Here is a 17,505-nt window from a genome sequence, read left to right on the forward strand (position 1 = left end):
GTCCAGGAAGAGGTGAAAGCAGCAGTTGAGGAGATCTAGCAGGATGGTGGGAATGAAGCAACAGGGGGCATGGACAAGATGGGAGAACACGTTCAAGAGGGCTGAGCTGTGGAAAGCTGAGTCACAGGATGAAGTTTCTTATCCAGGCCTTGTATGATGTGCTTCCCAGCCCATCCAATCTACATGTGTGGGGCAAGTAGAGTCACCAGTATGTCCACTGTGCTCCAAGCATGGGACACTGGAGCACATTCTGGAGAGCTGCTCGAAGGCACTGGGTGAGGGACGGTACAGATGGAGGCATGACCAGGTGCTTAAGGCCATTGCTGAAACCATCAGTGCAGGACTTGAAAGGGCCAAGTGTTCCCGCTCCCCCCCAAGCAAGCCATCACCTGCATGAGAGCTGGGGAGCAGCCAAGAACCACTGCAAAACCATATGCAGGTATCCTGCCTCTGTGAGGGACTGGCAGCTGTTGGTGGACCTTAAGTGGCAACTGAAGTTCCCCAACCATGTCATGACCACCACCTTGAAACCAGACATCATTCTCTTGTCTGAACTCACCAAACAAGTGTAAGATCTTACAGTACCTTGTGAAAACCGCTTGGAAGAGGCCTTTGAAAGGAAGCTTTCCAAGTACAAGGGACTGATCAGCGAGTGTCAACACATCAGATTGAAAGCTACTTGTCTCCCAGTAGGGGATGGATTCAGGGGTTTTGTAGCCTGATCCCTGCCCAGAGCCTTCAGTTCATCGGGAATTGAAGGAGTGACGAAGAGAAAAACAAACCAAAGCAACCGAAGTGGCAGAGAGAGCCTCAAGATTTCTGTGGCTTAAAAGAGGAGAACCATCGGGAGTAAAGTAGCCAGCTCGCATCTGGACACAAGCTGGGGCCTGATCAGCCTCAGCTGGGTCACTTTCAGCAGGTTGTGTAATGTTGACCTGAAAAACCCTCCTCTCCAAATCACTGGAGACTAGGGAATTCTGCAGTTGAGCACACAGAACGGGAGCATCTTGCAGCACTAGATCAACTTCCTGGGGAGTGTAAGAAGACAACACCGAGGCTAAAGCCCCAGGTAACACAACTGAAATGGATGCATCGGAAAAGGACTGGACTGACAACGTGAGGCTTCAGCAGTTCAGATGGCACACATCTTATCTAGGATGCGAAAAATGTAATGCGATTCACTAAGAGTCTGCAACTGCACCTGCTCTGTGTTGCTTCCGAGCAGCTTAACCTCACTTCAGACTGACTACGCTCCCTGGGCAGTACTTCCTGCTTAACAAATGCAGTGGCTTTTTTAGTTCAAAGTTGCTTTCTTTCAAGAAGTCATAGCCACGTGCACTTTCACCATGTTCTTTGGACTGTTTGGACTCTTGTGTTTTTAGTAGAAAATTTTGGTGGCCTACACACATGGCAGTGTGGAGATACAATTGTGATTATCTTAGAACTTTTCTTTTGATAGATGTCATCACGTGTTTATCTGAGAACTTTAGAGTTACACGGGCTATAGACTGAGCTACAACTGATAGTCTGCCATCTGAGGGTTTATCGGTTACTGGTTGGACATATTACTAAGCTAGTGGACTCCAAAACCACACTGGCCATAAATCCAGCAGGTTCTCTTATCTGCATCCTGCCAAACACTAAGTCCTTAATATCAGACCTAATTTAAACAACTGTCTTTATTTCTAGATAAAATATCAGTGCCTATTCCGGTAGGATAAAGGACCAACCCTAGAAAGAAGGTCGGTTATCAACACTAAATCCCTGCTCACTTCAGAGACAAGCCAGCCAGTAGTTACTCCATGCAGGTAAGGGACCAGACAATTAATTGATGCTGACAAATATTTCTTGCAAACTCAAATGGCCTGGCTAAGCTTTGTCTTCTGATCTCAGACTGCTTCATCCTCACCTTATTGGTGCCAACATGGGTTACAATGTTGCTAAAACAAATTTTGCAGTGTGCCTGTTTCTCCCTACTTGATGCCAGCACCCAAAGATTAGCCTCTATGTTGGAGCCTCTGGCCCTAGGTAGACTTATCTGTGACACATCTGCATGTTAGCATTGACATTTTGAGAAAGTTAGCATTTTTACATTTGTGTTTAGCTCAAAGCACCAAAGGACAGCCATTAGTGCGGCTTGTCTAAAATAATATGGCATGTAAACACTGAGTTCAGTCTCTCCTGAAATTTAATTCAACATCTGCCTTGAAAGCATATCCGGGGTGCTACATATCATGTTATTGTCAGGGCTTACCTAGGGTACCACTTAGGCTAAATCCTTCCTGTGCTATGAGGTATTATTAGCGACAGTGCGAGTGTGATGACTTTCAGTTTGACCTCCAAAGTGAGTTTCAAGTGCATAATCTGGATAAACTAACTAAAATGTTAGAAACTGTAGTTTGCTTTTATGTTATAATTAATGTGAGAGAGTGGATCGATGCAGCAGACACAGATGGGCTTGCATAGTAAAAAAGGCATTTTATTGTACAGTTTGTGAATAGGCAAATGTGCTTAGTTGAGTTGGGGCTTGGGTTTGAGTCCTGGTTCTTTGGGACCTGGAGGGGGCTATTTGGGGCAGTAGCAGGGTAGGCAGGTTGATCCAGATTTCTGGGAGCAGAGGCAGTATACAGAGCTTGTCCGTAAAGCAGGGCAGGAACAGAGAGCTGGGCCAAACAATACCACAAGTGTACATGGATGATCTGGTGGAGAGTGGAGGAATTAACTGGTAGCAGTGTAGGTGGCCTGCTGACTGATGTCTGCAGGTGTGTGATGAAGGTGGCACCAGAACAGCAGACTCTCCACTGGGTACAGAATCAGAGACTGGGGAACACATGACTGTTCCTCAGGTCCGTACCCCTCCTGGTCCACCAGGTACTGCAATCCTGACGAACAGAGTCCAGTACAAAGAGATGTCCCGGAGGACTGTTACCTGGGTCAGGCTGAGAGTGCTGAGCCACCTTGATGTTTTCAATCTCCTGAGAGACTTCTGTGACCACAAAGGTAGGTAAAATTATGGATTCACAGGCTACAGGGGTTTCTTCCTGGGCAAACTGGCAGGACAAAGCATCTGGTTTTACATTGCGGGATCCTTGACAATAAGTTAGGGTGAATTTGAACCAGATGAAGCAAAGGACCCATCGGGCCTGGTGAGAATTGAGATGCTTGGCAGACTGGATATAAGCCAAGTTTTTAAAATGGTAGGTCCAAACCAGGAACAGATGTTCTGCCCCCTCCAGCCAATGTCTCCACTCTTCCAAGGCCATCTTCACAGCCAACAGCTCATGATTTCCTATGTTGTAGTTTCTCTCTGCTGGGGACAAACACTGAAAGAGAAAAAAGGCACAGGGATGTAAACAGTTATCTGGACCAAACCTTTGAGAGAGGACAACTCAACACCAGTGTCCAAGGCATCCACCTCCACTATGAACTGTTGAGCCGGGTCAGGTTGTCAGAATGGGGGCGGAAGTGAACAGTTCTTTGAGTCTGGTGAAAGCGTACTCAGCTTCTGGGATCCAGGAGAACTGTGAGGAAGGAGAGGTAAGCTTAGTCAAAAGGTGCCACCACAAAGTCTTTAATGAATCTCCAATAAAAATTGTCAAATCCCAAAAACCTCTAACTGCTTTCTGTTAATTGGTTGAGGCCACTGCCCGAACCTTCTCTGGATCCGCCTTCACCTGTCCTTACTCTAAACACCCAAGAAACTGACTTTGTTGGAATGAAATTCACATTTCTCTGCTTTCACAGGCAGATTGTTTTCCAGTAGTCTTTGGAGTACTAGGCACACATGTTCCTGGTGTTCCTGCAGGTCCTTGGAAAAGATCAGAATGTCATCCAGGTAAACAAAACAATTCAAGAAGGTTAAAAAGTACATCATTGATGAGTGCCTGGGGGACAGCAGGTGCATTAGTTAAACCAAAACCCTAACCCCCCATTCAAAGTGACCCAATCGTGTTGAAAGCCGTCTTCCATTCATCCCCTCATGGATTTGTACCAAATGGTACACATTTCTCAGGTCCAGTTTAGAGAAGACAGTAGCTCTTTGAAGTGGGGTGAAAGCAGTCAGTGATTGGATTGTGTTTAACTAGCCACGGAATGCCTAAAATGTGTTACCCTTGCCACTAATCTGTCATCAAGAGCCACTGCAGTCTGAGGTTCCTCCAAAAGCTCCAGCACAATCCTTGCCTTCTCTGCCACTCATAGATCTAAAAAAAGAAAGAAAAAATAAATAAAAAAAAATTCCTCAGTTCCAGAGTCTGAGAGATTGTATTGTAAGGACAAGGTTTTGTAAGAAAGGGTTGCTGATATTTGCAGTCTAGCTTTCTGATTTGGGTACTTGGTTTGGCTCACCAGCACCCCCACACATACTAACAAGCCTGATTTTTTTTGGGTGCACTGGACAGGCAACTAGAAAATGCCCTTTTAATCCACAATACAAACACTCACCTGCCAGGTGGCGGAATTGGCGTTCCTCTGGGGTAAGGTGTGCTCGACCTAGTAGTATGGGTTCCTCTGAGGCAGGTGGAGTGGCAGGTGACGGAGCGGGGCCGGGCGAGGTGGATGTGGGATCGGATGAGGTGCTGAGGTAGAAGCTGATGAGTGCCCCCCCCCCCCCCCGACTACGAACCCGGAGACGATTGTTGATACAGTTTGCTAAGGTGACCAAACAGTGTAGGGTAGTTTGATCATCTTGAGACATTAATTCATCCTTTAATTGCTCACTTAACCCTTTGATGTAGACTGCTCTGAGTGTCTCCTCCATCCAATTGACATTTGCCGCCAGGGCCCGATTTGACTCAGATAGGGATCGAATGCTTTGATCATGATGACCCATTATGGTTCCCTGGTGAGTTACTGCTCGGTGGATAGGCAAGGACCCGAGACCTGTGTCTGCTTGATCCATGGTGGCCAGATTGTTCCGTTATAATGAACATGACAACGTGGATCAATGCAGCAGACACAGACTCAGAGACGGGCTTGTGGTATAACAAGGTATTTTATTGTACAGTTTGTGAATAGGCAAATGTGCTTAGCTGAGCCAGGGCTGGAGGGCTTCTCTGGGATCTGGAGGGTGTTCTTCAGGGCAGTAGCAGGGTAGGCTGGTTGATCCAGATTTCTGTGAGGAAAGGCAGTATACAGAGCTGGTCCTTAAGCCAGGCAGGAGCAGAGAGCTGGAGCTGGATGGAGGTCTGGATCCACTTACTGAGGCGCAGTGAACTTGAACCATAGATGGAGGACCTGAAGATAGAGAGCAGTGGTAACCAGAACAAAGAGCACAAAAGTAACTAGACTAAACTTGAATTCAAAAGCTGAGCAAAACAGAATACCACAAGGGTACACAGATGATCTGGTGGAGAGCGGAGGAATGAACCGGTCCTTTTATCTGGCAGCAGTGTAGGTGAGCTGTTGACTGTTGATTGTCTGCAGGTGTGTGATGAAGGTGGCACCAGAACAGCAGACTCTCCGCCCAGCCCCAGACACACAACACAGAGAGACACAGAAAGACACATCCACATACAGGACACAGACACAGGAGAAATTAGGCAAAAAAGAGGAAACAATAGGAGGGAAACTAAGACTGTGACACTTTAATATATATGCATACTGCTTTCTCTCTACTATCTTTGTTTTTATACTTTTTTATCATCTGTTAATTTGTTGCTACAACAGTTGCAAAGCAAGACATCTTGAAACTGATGCAATGAAGGAGTGGATGTTCAAGGTTTTCAGAAGATGAATCCAAGTGATAATTCCTGTAACACTACCATCAGTCCAAAATGTACTCTATTTATCCAATAAATATCCATATCTCAAACAATTATTAATTTCAATTCATTGAGCGCATCCTGTTCCCTGGGGGATGAACCCTGGCCTTTCCTCATCACTCTCTGGATAAAACCTTTGTTTACATAAAGTTTTTGTATAGAGCAAGCTCCGTTGTCATTATGAGAGAGTCTTCACCAGCACAGGAGAGCTATGCTATATCCCAAAAAAAAGAAAAGAAAAAAACCCACAAAAACAAAAAAAGACCAAAAACTCAGTGAAGAATTCCTTGGTTCTAGATAAAAATCAATAAAAGCTTCCCCTTTCTCCTGATTTCTTCTGCACTTATTACTTACCCAAGCATTCTCAATCCAATCTCAATACACTTAAACTGGGTCAAATGTTCCAGAAACACAAAACAAACATTGTTATCTTTAACCAATGTTAATTGGTTAAATTTAACTTTAAGCTTTTTTATTGGGCTTTGGCTGAACACCCCCACAGTCTATACTTAACACAGGTTACCAGCCCAATGGAGGCAGGTATCATTATAGCATTATAACACATAACATACAAAATTATAACAAACATGGCAAAGAGTATCAAGAATTAGTTACCGACGGGAATAATTAAAAGGAAAGAGTCAAAAGACAGCTGGTGAATTGACAAGTGATCTACCCCCTGTCAAACGGAGAGGAGGAATTGAGCTACATGTTTGCCCTGTTTTCACTTCAGTCCTGAATTTTCCAATCACTTTCATTCAAATAAAAAGTGCTCTGAGAACACATTATTTGGCCTGTGTATTGTTACGCATTCGGATGTGGGCCGCCAATATTTTTGGGATTTAAAAGTGGGCCACGAGTTGGAAAAGATTGGGAACTGCTGCTCTATCCTCTATCCCTCACTGGCAGGTCAGCGTTTGTTGTCTATGCATCGCAGATCTCAAAACATAACATGCAAATTTTAATAGGGAATTGGAGACTTTTTATTTTACACATTTACACATCTGATTATGCACACACACAGATTCTGAATACACATTTGCAGATCCCAGAACGCATTTCAAGACACACATCTGATTACACACACATAGATCCAGATACAGTTACACAACTCTCCACTCACATTTGTAAATAGTTTTGCTACATTAAAGCATCCATAAAGTAGGCCATCTGACAAGCAGTGTCAATGTTTCTTGATTGCCTTGTGTCAATCAAGCTGTTGGTCTGAATTTCACCAGGGTACTTGGAGCCTCATTATAGCACCAAACTGTGATGTGCATCTAGTATCTAGTCAAACATCAAAATGTGCAGTTCAGTGAGGAGATTGTTGCATCGTTTTATAATGTATGTCTTCGAGAGGAAGGATTCAACTCAGTTCAGACCCACTCAACTTGCAAAGCCTACTGCGTGTGTCTAGTGATCTAGACACATGCCCTGTGACAGCAGAATCACTAGTTTGATCCAGCTAGGAAAACTTGCTGTGTGCATTTTGTTTTCCACTCTTTGTTGTGAACCATGTTCTCACACATGTTGACACTTTTTACAATGCATTTATTCAGACAATGTTCCTGGACCCTGCTAATTGCCATTTGCAGCTATATTCTTAAACTTGTGCTCTCCATGTGCCTACTTTTTAGAGCAAGTTCTGTTCGTTATATAAAAACATAAAAGGTTCTTTCCCTGCTGCTAGTAGAAAGAAAATCTATTTTCTTTCTTTCTGTCTGGGTCCCTATTGCTTTGCTCTGCTGCTCACCACCCCTCCCTCTTTCCCTTCCTCCCTCCCTTCCTCTGCTTTTGCTGGCTCTGCTTTCATTCCAGCCTCCTCCCCCCTCAGCTCTTCCAACCCTCCGTCTTTCCTCTGGAGAATAGGGGTCACTGCACAAATGATTACTCAGACCCTGGTCGCCATGGCAATGCTGCCGTGTTACAGGCGACAGGCATGGATCGAGCACAGCAAAGACGCCGATTAGTAAGCAGGCAATGGAGAAAGCAAGCGCTGCCTTTGTGTAGCTCCGTTTTGCCTCCATTTTTTTCCCAAACAGCCTCTGTTTTTCTGTGTCTCCAGCTAACTGGGGTGGAGGGAATGAGGGAGGGGAGCAGTGGAACAGAAGTAAAGCTTGCAAACATTCTGCGCACAGCCCTCACAGCTTTGTCTCCTTTTTTTGCACGTCTTCTGTTTGAATGAGGACTGCTGTTGGTTTATTTCAGCTCCAGTTCTAACGGTTTTATTAGCATTTATGAAATCTATTCTGGAGGTGGAAAAAACATGTAGCCTACATGTAGGATTATTTCAAACTAATCGTTAAAGTTTTCTTTCTTTTTTCACAATAAATGAAATAATTCCAATTTACGAGTTCCCCTGGCTCCTTGCCTTCTTTAGGCTCTTCGTGCTTTTACTGCAGTGAGACTATTGACACCCATAGAACCAATCTATTTTTAAAGGGCAGTGTAACGAATGACCAATGTGCAGCTGGTATCAAGTGATGGAGGCTAAGGCAGTATGCTGCAGACCAACCATTTGGTGATTTATTCACTCCAAACACTTTAAAAGTAAATAGTGAGAAAACATGGAGTTGTTGTGAAGCATGTGTGGCCAACACCAGCAGCAGCACAAGAGTGGGAAACAGACAGCATTTTTTTTCTGTGCTGCTGAAGAGCCGAAATTACTGCAACTTCTTCTAGCCCAACAAGGATGATTCTACTTTTACAAATGGCGTTTAAACCATGTAATATTTCTCCATGTTTCAAATATACAATTAAAATTCACACAAACCAAAATTAATTCACATTAATACCAGTTAAACAACCCCAACCAAACACCTAAATGCCCACAAACAGTTCCCCCATGCTATCTAATCTTGTAGTTCTTTCAGGAACCTTTGAATAGGTCTACAGACCCCCGAGGGCACAATAAAAAATACACGTGAGTGCTCCACTAATACATTACGTACACTATTGCATTTCTGTTGCATTGCAGCATATACTAATTAAAGAATACATTTTCAAATTTGTCAACCAAATAGTGACTTCAGTGTCTGGCAGACACAGAACCACATGCAAAATGTTAAAATATTCAATAAATACTCATTAAATAATTAAGACATTCCGTGAGCAACTGTCTGTTTCTTAATGTGCAACTCTATCTTTTAGGGCAGAGTGCTAGCTCAAGTGCAAAAGTGACCTAAAACCGAGTGGAATTTATATTTTTCTGGTGACTAAGTACCTCTTTGTAACATTTCCACTCCCTCTCGTGTAGGAGCACTGCACCTCACTCCTTCAATACTCTAGACAAACAATCAGCCAACACATTAGACTACCCTGGCCGGTAGTGGATGGTGAAGTCATATGGCTGCAAGAAGAGGTGCAAGTGTTGGTGTCTCTCATGCAATTCAGCCATTAGATACATAATGGTCAGTCTGTAGGAAAAAGCGCTGCCTTGAGTGCTTGAGTATCTCTCTGTCCAACAGCTTTCGGCTCAGGAGCCTCTCTTGTCTCCTCTCTTCATTTGTCTCTTGTAGGAGGGACACTCCAAGGCCCATTCCTGAGGCATCTGTCTGCAGGATGAACAGCTTATCGTTGGGTGCAGATGGCTTCCTTAAGGTTTTTGAACGCTTCTGTCACACTCCTCTGTCCAGTGCACCTTGTTGGGGACAGAGTCCTTGATTAAGTCATTCAGCATTATGGTTCTCTGTGCAAAATGGGGGACAAATTTTCTGTACCACCCTACCAATCCCACATAGCTTTTCACCTTCCTCTTAGTGATGAGGACAGGGTAGGACCGGAACCCGAAACTTGGCTGGTGCCCCCTGGAGGCCAAATGGCATAACTTTTAACTGGTTCTTACCAAACAGTATTTTGTAGGCTGTGAGCTCCCTTGCATCTGCTGCCAATACCAGCTGCCATTGACCTTCATGCAGGTCCAGTGTGTGATGTACCCTGCCCCTACTATTCACTTGAACAGGTCATCAACTCTTTCCCAGCTCCATCAGCTCCAGCTGAATCTTTCTTCAGCACTTGTACCAACCACTCTTAAATCCTGTTACTCCTCTGTTGAACAGGATCAAACTCCTTAATCTGTATCTTGGGCTGGACTAGAGACATGAAGCCAGGGGTCTCCCAAAAGTGTTCTGTTTTCTGTGTTCTGTGTAACACCAATAATTTTGCTCAAGTGCAAATGTGCCTAGGTAAAGTGCCCTAGTGCAATTTACAGTATACTTTGCTGTTAATGACATAATGAAACTTACCGTTGGTGGTATCAGGCCATGCAGATATATGGATTTGGGTTTTATTTGTCCAGGTTTTGAGATGGTTTTAACAGCAAAAGCTCTGTCCCCTTTAGTCTTACATCTCAACATAGGAACTACCAACAAGTTCCTGTCCGAGGATCTCAGACTATGTGCAGGTTGATAAGAGGCAATTAATTTAGGAATTCAGTCTGGGACTAGGTCATGAAGTGCTTTCAAAGTCACATGTAGAATCTTAAAATCAATTCTCTAATGGACTGGTAGCCGCTGTAAAGACTTTAAGAGGGGAGTAATATGATCTATTGTCATAGTTTTTTGAGTAGTCTGGCAGCTGCATGAATTGTTTTCTGTTTGGAAGGAAATGGAAATGAAAACATGTGTGATGGTTTCTGTGTCTCTGATCAAAAAGTGGGAGAACCATGTGCATCTGAATTACAAACAGGAAGACAATGTAAGAGTTCTAGGCATTCATTCTTCAGGGACTGCAGAACTTGAACTTGGAGGCTGTGAAAGGCCTCCTTCTAGAGCAGGGCACACTGGCAATAAGCAGTACCCTCTAAGCAGCATTTAAAATCACCTGTTAAACTTGTTTAGCTTGATTGACAGTGCACCCTCCCAGCCTCCCACCTGTGCATGGCTGCTGTCCTGGCCATATTTCTCACAGCGGTACAAGGTTCATATGTGGTAGCTGATGGCAGCACCGCTAGCTAAGAAAGCTAAGTTTAGGGCATTCCAGCCCTCGTGGACAGAGGGCTCATGTTATTTGCCAAATGTCAAGTGTTAAGCGCCATTTTGAGACAAAGCACGAGAAGAGTTTCAAAGAACAGGCAGATAAGGCAGAGAAGACGCATCAATGAAATGGCAGAAAATGTCAGAGTGCAGCAAACAGCTGGGTTAAAAGATGCTGTCATATTTAGCATTGCCCTTGACGAGAGCATGGACATGAATGACATCCCATTTTTGGCAGTCATGGCAAGACACTGTGATTCAACTTTAAGAGAGGAACTCTGCTGCTCAAAGCCAATGTATGACACAACAAAAGGTGAAAACATAGCCAAGGTATTTATGGAACATTTTGAGGAACGAGGGATTGACATCGAGAAAATCTTTGCAGGGACAACAGATGGCACCCCTGCTATGGTCGGGAGACAAAGGGGAGCTGTCTGATTGATTGAAGAAAAAGTCGGCCACCTGATCATGAAACTCCACTGCATAATACACCAAGAAAACCTCTGTGCAAAGATTTCCAATTCAGATCTTAATGAAGTTATGGCTACGGTGGCAAAAGTTATTAACTTCATAGTGAAGCGATCTGCGCTGACACACCAACAGTTCCAGTCCCTGCTTGAGGAGATGGGCTGTGCATACAAAGATCTCCCTCTCCACTCAGCACTAAAACTTTTGGAGCGGTTTGTCAGCTGCTTTGATCAAGGCCTTTCAGGCTAAAAAAGGCCAGAACTATCCAGAACTGGATGACGAGAAGTGGAATGTGAAACTTATGTTTCTCACAGACAATACTGGACACCTCAATGAGCTCAATCTCCGATTGCAAAGTGCAGGGCATGTTGGACATGTTTGACTCATGGACAGCTTTTGTCAGCAAGCTAGCAATATTCTCAAGTGATATTGCTACCTCCACTTTTCCGCTACTTCAGACACTTCAGAGAGCTGTCCTCTCAGGGCAACATCAGCACAGCTGAAACAGCCGCATTCATGCGTGAGCTTGAGTCGGAGTTCACAACGCCATTTGGGGCCTTTAAGAGATATGGACCCATGTTCTCTTTCTTGATCAAGCCTGACAGCTTTGATGGACATGACTTGGATTTATCTCTGATAGACTGGTTGGATACACGGGACATGGAAATGCAGCTGATTGAGCTGAAGAGCTCAATACTGTGGGTGACTGTGTTTGCAGTGCTACATAAACAACTAGAAACCACAGCAGTGCAAGATCACAGAGCCTGCATCTTCACCTGTTGGATATCTGCACTGGAGAAGTTCAGCTGTCTCTGGAACGTAGCACTGGCTCTACTCTTTGGGTCAACATACCTCTATGAGCAGATGTTCTCACACATGAAAAACGTGCTCAGCCCCTCCAGCAGTCGTTTAACGACAGACCACTCTGAGGCATGTTTGCAACTTAAAGTGACTTACTACAACCCCCCAAATAAAGAAGCTCAGCCAAGCACAACAGGGCCAGGGATCACACTGACCGGTAGGCATCTGTTTATTTGTGGTAGCCTAGGTCTACACATGGTTTTAGTCTGAACACATAGTTTGAGAGAACACTCTCTCAGTAGGGACAGAGGTAGCAGAAACAGCCAGGTAGTGCTTTGCTAACATGGCAACATGAGGATATTTGTGCTCATTGGTACTCCACCATGCAAGGGGCTTGGAATCCAGTGAGGTGGAGTCTGCTCCAATGTATGAGGTTACCTCTTCATTCACCAGCCGCAAAGTAGGCCTGTTTCCCGCCTCAGTCGGGAAGAGCTCACCAAACAGCTCAGCCATGGCTGATTTCTTGACAGGAGGAGATACTGTAGATTCCCCTGAATGTGCGCTCCCTGTAGATGATGAGGCCTCTGTTTTCTCTGTGGCCTCACTCTGCAGATTTAAATGACAAAAATATTATATTTTAAAAAAGAGTGCAATTAAAAGATTGTATTAGCAAAAATATTTCAAATTATAAAAAAGCAATAATGCCATTTATCCACAATAAAAAAAAGTATAAAATAAGTTCAGCACCTGTTCTTTAGTGGTCACAATCTCTGTGGGGAGACGGTTGTAGATCCTTTCACAGTAGGTGTTCTCCACATGAGGAAGGGCCTTGAACCTCGGGTCTAAAGCTGTGCATTTATGAAGGAAATCCTGAAAAGCAGCATCAGTATATCTGTCCTTCAGGCTCCCTCTGATGGCAGCTTTTACTTCTTTCACAGTTGGACGACCTTCCTTATTTTCTTCCATTGCCTTTAGAAGCATAGTTTTGAGAAGCAGTATCATTGAAACTGATGGTTTCAGTGCATATCAGTGTTGTGACAGATTTTAGGGGTTTAAGGACCTCAATGACTCTGCCATTCTCATATCCTGGTCAGACGAAGTAGTTATGTCTTTGTGCTTCTTGAGGGTTTTTTCTGTCAATGCTGAGTAAACAGCATTTTGGAACTTGCTGCTCCAGGTCCCACTACACCATATCATAACTGGAGTTCCAGCTAGTGGGGATGTCATGAATAAGTTTGTGTTTTGGCATATTAAGCATCTCCTGTTTGCTCTGCAATATATTTGCAGCTGTTATGCTAAAAAAGACACAACACTTGTGACTGCCTAGTAGCCTGGACACCTGGTTGATGGCTGTTGCTTTTTGTGCTGCTAAATTAATTGTATGAGCAAAGCATCCAATTTGGGGGCCCAGTGGAATTGTGCTTCCTGGCCTCTCCAACTTCCATTCTGACACTGCCAGTTGCTCTGCCAGATTTGATTTTGTGTGCTGCTCATAAATGGCCCGAGTTTGCAGAACGTGGCTTTCCATGTTCCAGTTGGATGTGATGTAGTGTGCGGTTACTGTCAGGTAACTCTCAGTAGCCATCCCTTGTGAGAGCGACAGCAGATGCCTTGGATAAGTTGTGGACAACTCTAGTGTTTGTCTGTTTATAAAGGGCTGGTATGACTTGCTGGCTGAAATGCATTTGAGAGGGAACTTCATAACAGGCTCACTTACTTTCAACATGTGTTTGAACCCTGTGTTCTCAACAACAGAGAACTGTCGCATATCCGCAGCTATAGAAACACCTAAGGTGCTTGTTATTGCTTTGGCACGGTCTAACAAGCGGCTGCTCAAATGCCATGTGGAGCTGGGTTTGCACTGTACTTGTTTTCTTCCTCGTCCCACTAATCTTATCACTTGGGTGAGTTAGCAAGTTCGATGTGCTACCAGCTACATACCCGATTGCAGTTGCACAATGTCGGCATACAGCTTTGGTACGATCCACTTGTCTTTGTCCATTGTCATTATAGTTGACTGTGAAACCGAAGTGTTCCCACACAACAGACTTAATTGATGAGGGAGGGTCTTCAAACTTCTGTTTGTCTGCTGTTGCCATGACAATGAGTCTACTCCACTGACTGAGCTGATAATATCCATCTTCGCTAAAGTTGTCCCTGGGAATTTATGTACCCAGATATGTTCTGCATGTGCACTGGCTGCATTCATTCGGTACATGTGCACGCCAAACCGAGAGGCAGAGGAACCAGTAACGTAAGCTTATCAAATGTTGAGTAGTGTAGAGCTGAAGTTCTCAAAAAAGCCAAAAGCCAAAAAAGCCAAACTTAATTGAAACCCCTCTACCCACTCCCCTCTCTCTTTCCTGCCCACTTGGTACAGCCTGATAAGGTAATTGACACCTGCTGAGTCTGGTGGCTGCATTCCCATGTGTGCACTCCATGAAAACACGCCCCCTGGAAGTAGACCTCAAAGAGAGAGTGGTTAGTAGGGGTTCCCAAAATAATAGCACAACAAAAATGAACTTCCTGTATTAGTAAATGGGTATTGTCTTTTCACCTTAGAGAGGGGGATGCTTGCCAGCTCCCTCACAGGAATATTTGGGGGTTATTGTTGAGGAAGTGCTGACCTGGGGATACTTTTCAAGGCAACATGGAGATAATCCATCCACTGAGAGTGAATTTCGAAAATTTGTTGTATTTGGAGAGGTGAAGCGATATCATGGCTGCTCTGGTCCAGGATAGCAATTGATGTGACTAAGAGAACCATTCCTTTTGCTACTGTTGTATCATCAGAGCAATGGGGGCATTGAGCTGGGCCAGGGCAGAGAAAATATTCCATTATGATACAAGAGTGGCTAGCCACAGTGTGTGCGCTTTCCTGCCATCAGATGTGGAGGTCATCAGACAAGAAAAAAGACGTCCATCAGCTGTCTGTCTCCAAGGACATTCAAGTCCCTACACAGAATAAGACCCTTAAGAAAAAGAGAATAAAGAGGCAGAATTATTCTGTTATAGTGAAACTGCCAGGAATGTAGGGAATGTAGTATTAAAACCCAGACACAAAGGTGAGGAAGTAGTAGGAAAAAGTGCATTCCTATAAAGTTGAGTGATTCACAAGGGACAGATTTAAAGATAAATAGAATTCAATGAATAAATAAATACATTAGTATTAAAAAATGTACAAAAAAAACAAATGTAGGCCTACAGTTTTGAACTAAACCTGCTCTACTTAGGCTTCTGGACCTCAGTTAAAATTAGAAATGAACTGTCCCTGACAAGAGAGATTTTGCTCAGTTGTAATTGAATTGTAATTGTTTAAATTTAAAGTTCCTTCTAATATAGATTTTTCATCCATGTTGACTTATAATCTATTGATCTGAGCTATCTACAATCAGGTGATATGACTGAATGCCCCAGAATGACTGCTAAATGGACCTTGTGATTAGACTGTTTTCTAAGATCAAGAGTGAACTCTGAACTTCAGCATACATTAATTATATAATTTTCCAATAAATTATATTTTATAATATAACGTAGTAGTACGCCCTTTACAAGTTAATTGACGCTCAGGTGAAATCAATACATTGACCCTTGAATTTCAAATTCAACAATAACAATCAACATTCACATTTTTTATTATTTAAGGGATGGCGCTGTTGGACATTTGGTCCATAACTATATAACTTTCTAGACTATATCTTAACAACATACATTCAACAGAGGATCCAAGTCACTTTTGTGATGCCCTGACTTTTTATCTAGTGCCATAAACAGGTCAAAATATCAGTTTGTCCAATACTTACATTCCCATCAGCCTGTACTTTGTGTTTATTGCTAATTAACCAATGTTAGCATGCGACCACACTCAAATGAAATTATTATTATCATAGTTGTCACTTATTATTACAGTTGTCACTGTGAGCGTGTTAGCATGCTGATATTAGCCTTTAGATGAAGCCTTATTATCATTTAGCACCATAGCAATAATTTAGCAATAACTGGTTGAACCTCCTTTGGCTCCAACAACCTGAAACCAGCTCTTCAGTAGCTGCTGATCAGAGCTGCTCAATGTTAAAGAGGAAGTTTGGACCATTCTCCTTATAGAGCTGCTTCAGTCGGACAGACTCTCGGGATGTCTGGTGTGAGCAGCTCTCTGAGCTCTGTCACAGTTCTGCATCTCAGGTCACCTCCCTCACTTCAGTGTTCCTTGTCATCCAGAATCCAGTCAGTAATTTTCCATTCACCCTGTTCTCCTGCACCTCCTTGTATTAGCCACTCCCACCTCATCAAAACAAGAACAATTATTCACCTGGTCACACAGCTGTTCCTGATTACCCTCACCCAGTATACAAACCCCAGCCTTCCAGTCATTCTGTGCCAGATTGTTCTTCGATGTCACTTATGCAAGACTTTCCCGCATTTGCCATTTGGACCTCCCGTTGCCGATTCAGCCTGTTTTTCGATTCCCCCTCATCGCCTGTTCCCCGGTACACAACTAGCCTTTTGAAGCTGACCTTGAGACTCCTGAGAGTTGTGTGCTGCATCTGGGTCTACCTCCGGCCCATTACAAGCTCAGTCCAAAGCATCTGTACTGGGTTCAAGTCTGGACTATGACTGAACCATTCCAGAAGGTGGATTTCCTTTGATGTTCAGGGTCATTGTCCTGCTGCATCAGCAGCTTCTCCTGAGCTGCAGCAGGTAGACAGACACCCTGACGTGATCCTAAAGAGACCTAGATGAACTTGATGATGTGGAGCTGTCCAGGTCCAGAGGGATCCTGATGCTCCCTCCACCCTGCTTCACCTTTAGGATGGCATAAAGTTCCTTTTTTAGTACTGCATGTTCTTCACCAACAATTTCAACTTATTTTCTATCAGATTTTAGAATTTTTCCTTATTTTAATGATAAAAACACTGTAAACCATAATAAAGAAGAAAAAAAATCCAAAACAGAAAATTGTATTTATTTGTTTGAGTTGTTCTAGAGATCTGTTAATGAGATATGCTCATTCTCTAGAGCAGTATTTATCTGCGTATTTTGAATGGTCCTTAAAAAAAATGAGCTCCAAATCCTCCACTGCACTTAATATGTGAGTGTCACATCCTTCTGTCTTTATTCTGTCACTTCAACAAACTCTAAACAACTTCTGCTCACTTTGATATCAGAGTAAAACAGCACTGCTCCCATTCCGTCTGGGTATAAAGCCAAGGCAGGCCAAGCCTCTGAATTAGACAGTCTGATTGGCTGTGACCTCACCCACTGGATCCAATAGGAATGTCTGATTCAGTCACGAGACGCTAAACGTCACTAGCAAAGAATGCAGATCAGAATCAACCAATAAACACACAGATAGAAAGCAGCAACGTGCCAGAGAAAACGGTAAAGCTACTCCAAATATTTAGAAGCGTCTTCTAAGTCAGTGATGACACATGGATGATCAGGGGCGAGAATGAAAGTGCTGATCGTCTAGAGAAAAAAAAAACCATCTCTAGCGCAAACAG

The 17,505-nt window shown here is 43.6% G+C and overlaps 1 long non-coding RNA gene across 1 annotated transcript; it reads right to left on the minus strand.

Moving 5' to 3' along the window:
* Nucleotides 1-2,482: 2,482 nt before the first annotated feature.
* On the minus strand, nucleotides 2,483-9,537 carry LOC130186061 (uncharacterized). The gene is made up of 4 exons (XR_008830244.1): nucleotides 5,325-9,537; nucleotides 4,444-5,235; nucleotides 4,111-4,202; nucleotides 2,483-3,521 (listed from the first exon to the last, which is right to left on the minus strand). It is a non-coding gene; the product is annotated as an uncharacterized LOC130186061 (long non-coding RNA).
* Nucleotides 9,538-17,505: the final 7,968 nt, after the last annotated feature.

This window comes from Seriola aureovittata, chromosome 18 (assembly GCF_021018895.1).
Source record: "Seriola aureovittata isolate HTS-2021-v1 ecotype China chromosome 18, ASM2101889v1, whole genome shotgun sequence".
Classification (NCBI taxonomy): Eukaryota; Metazoa; Chordata; class Actinopteri; order Carangiformes; family Carangidae; genus Seriola; species Seriola aureovittata.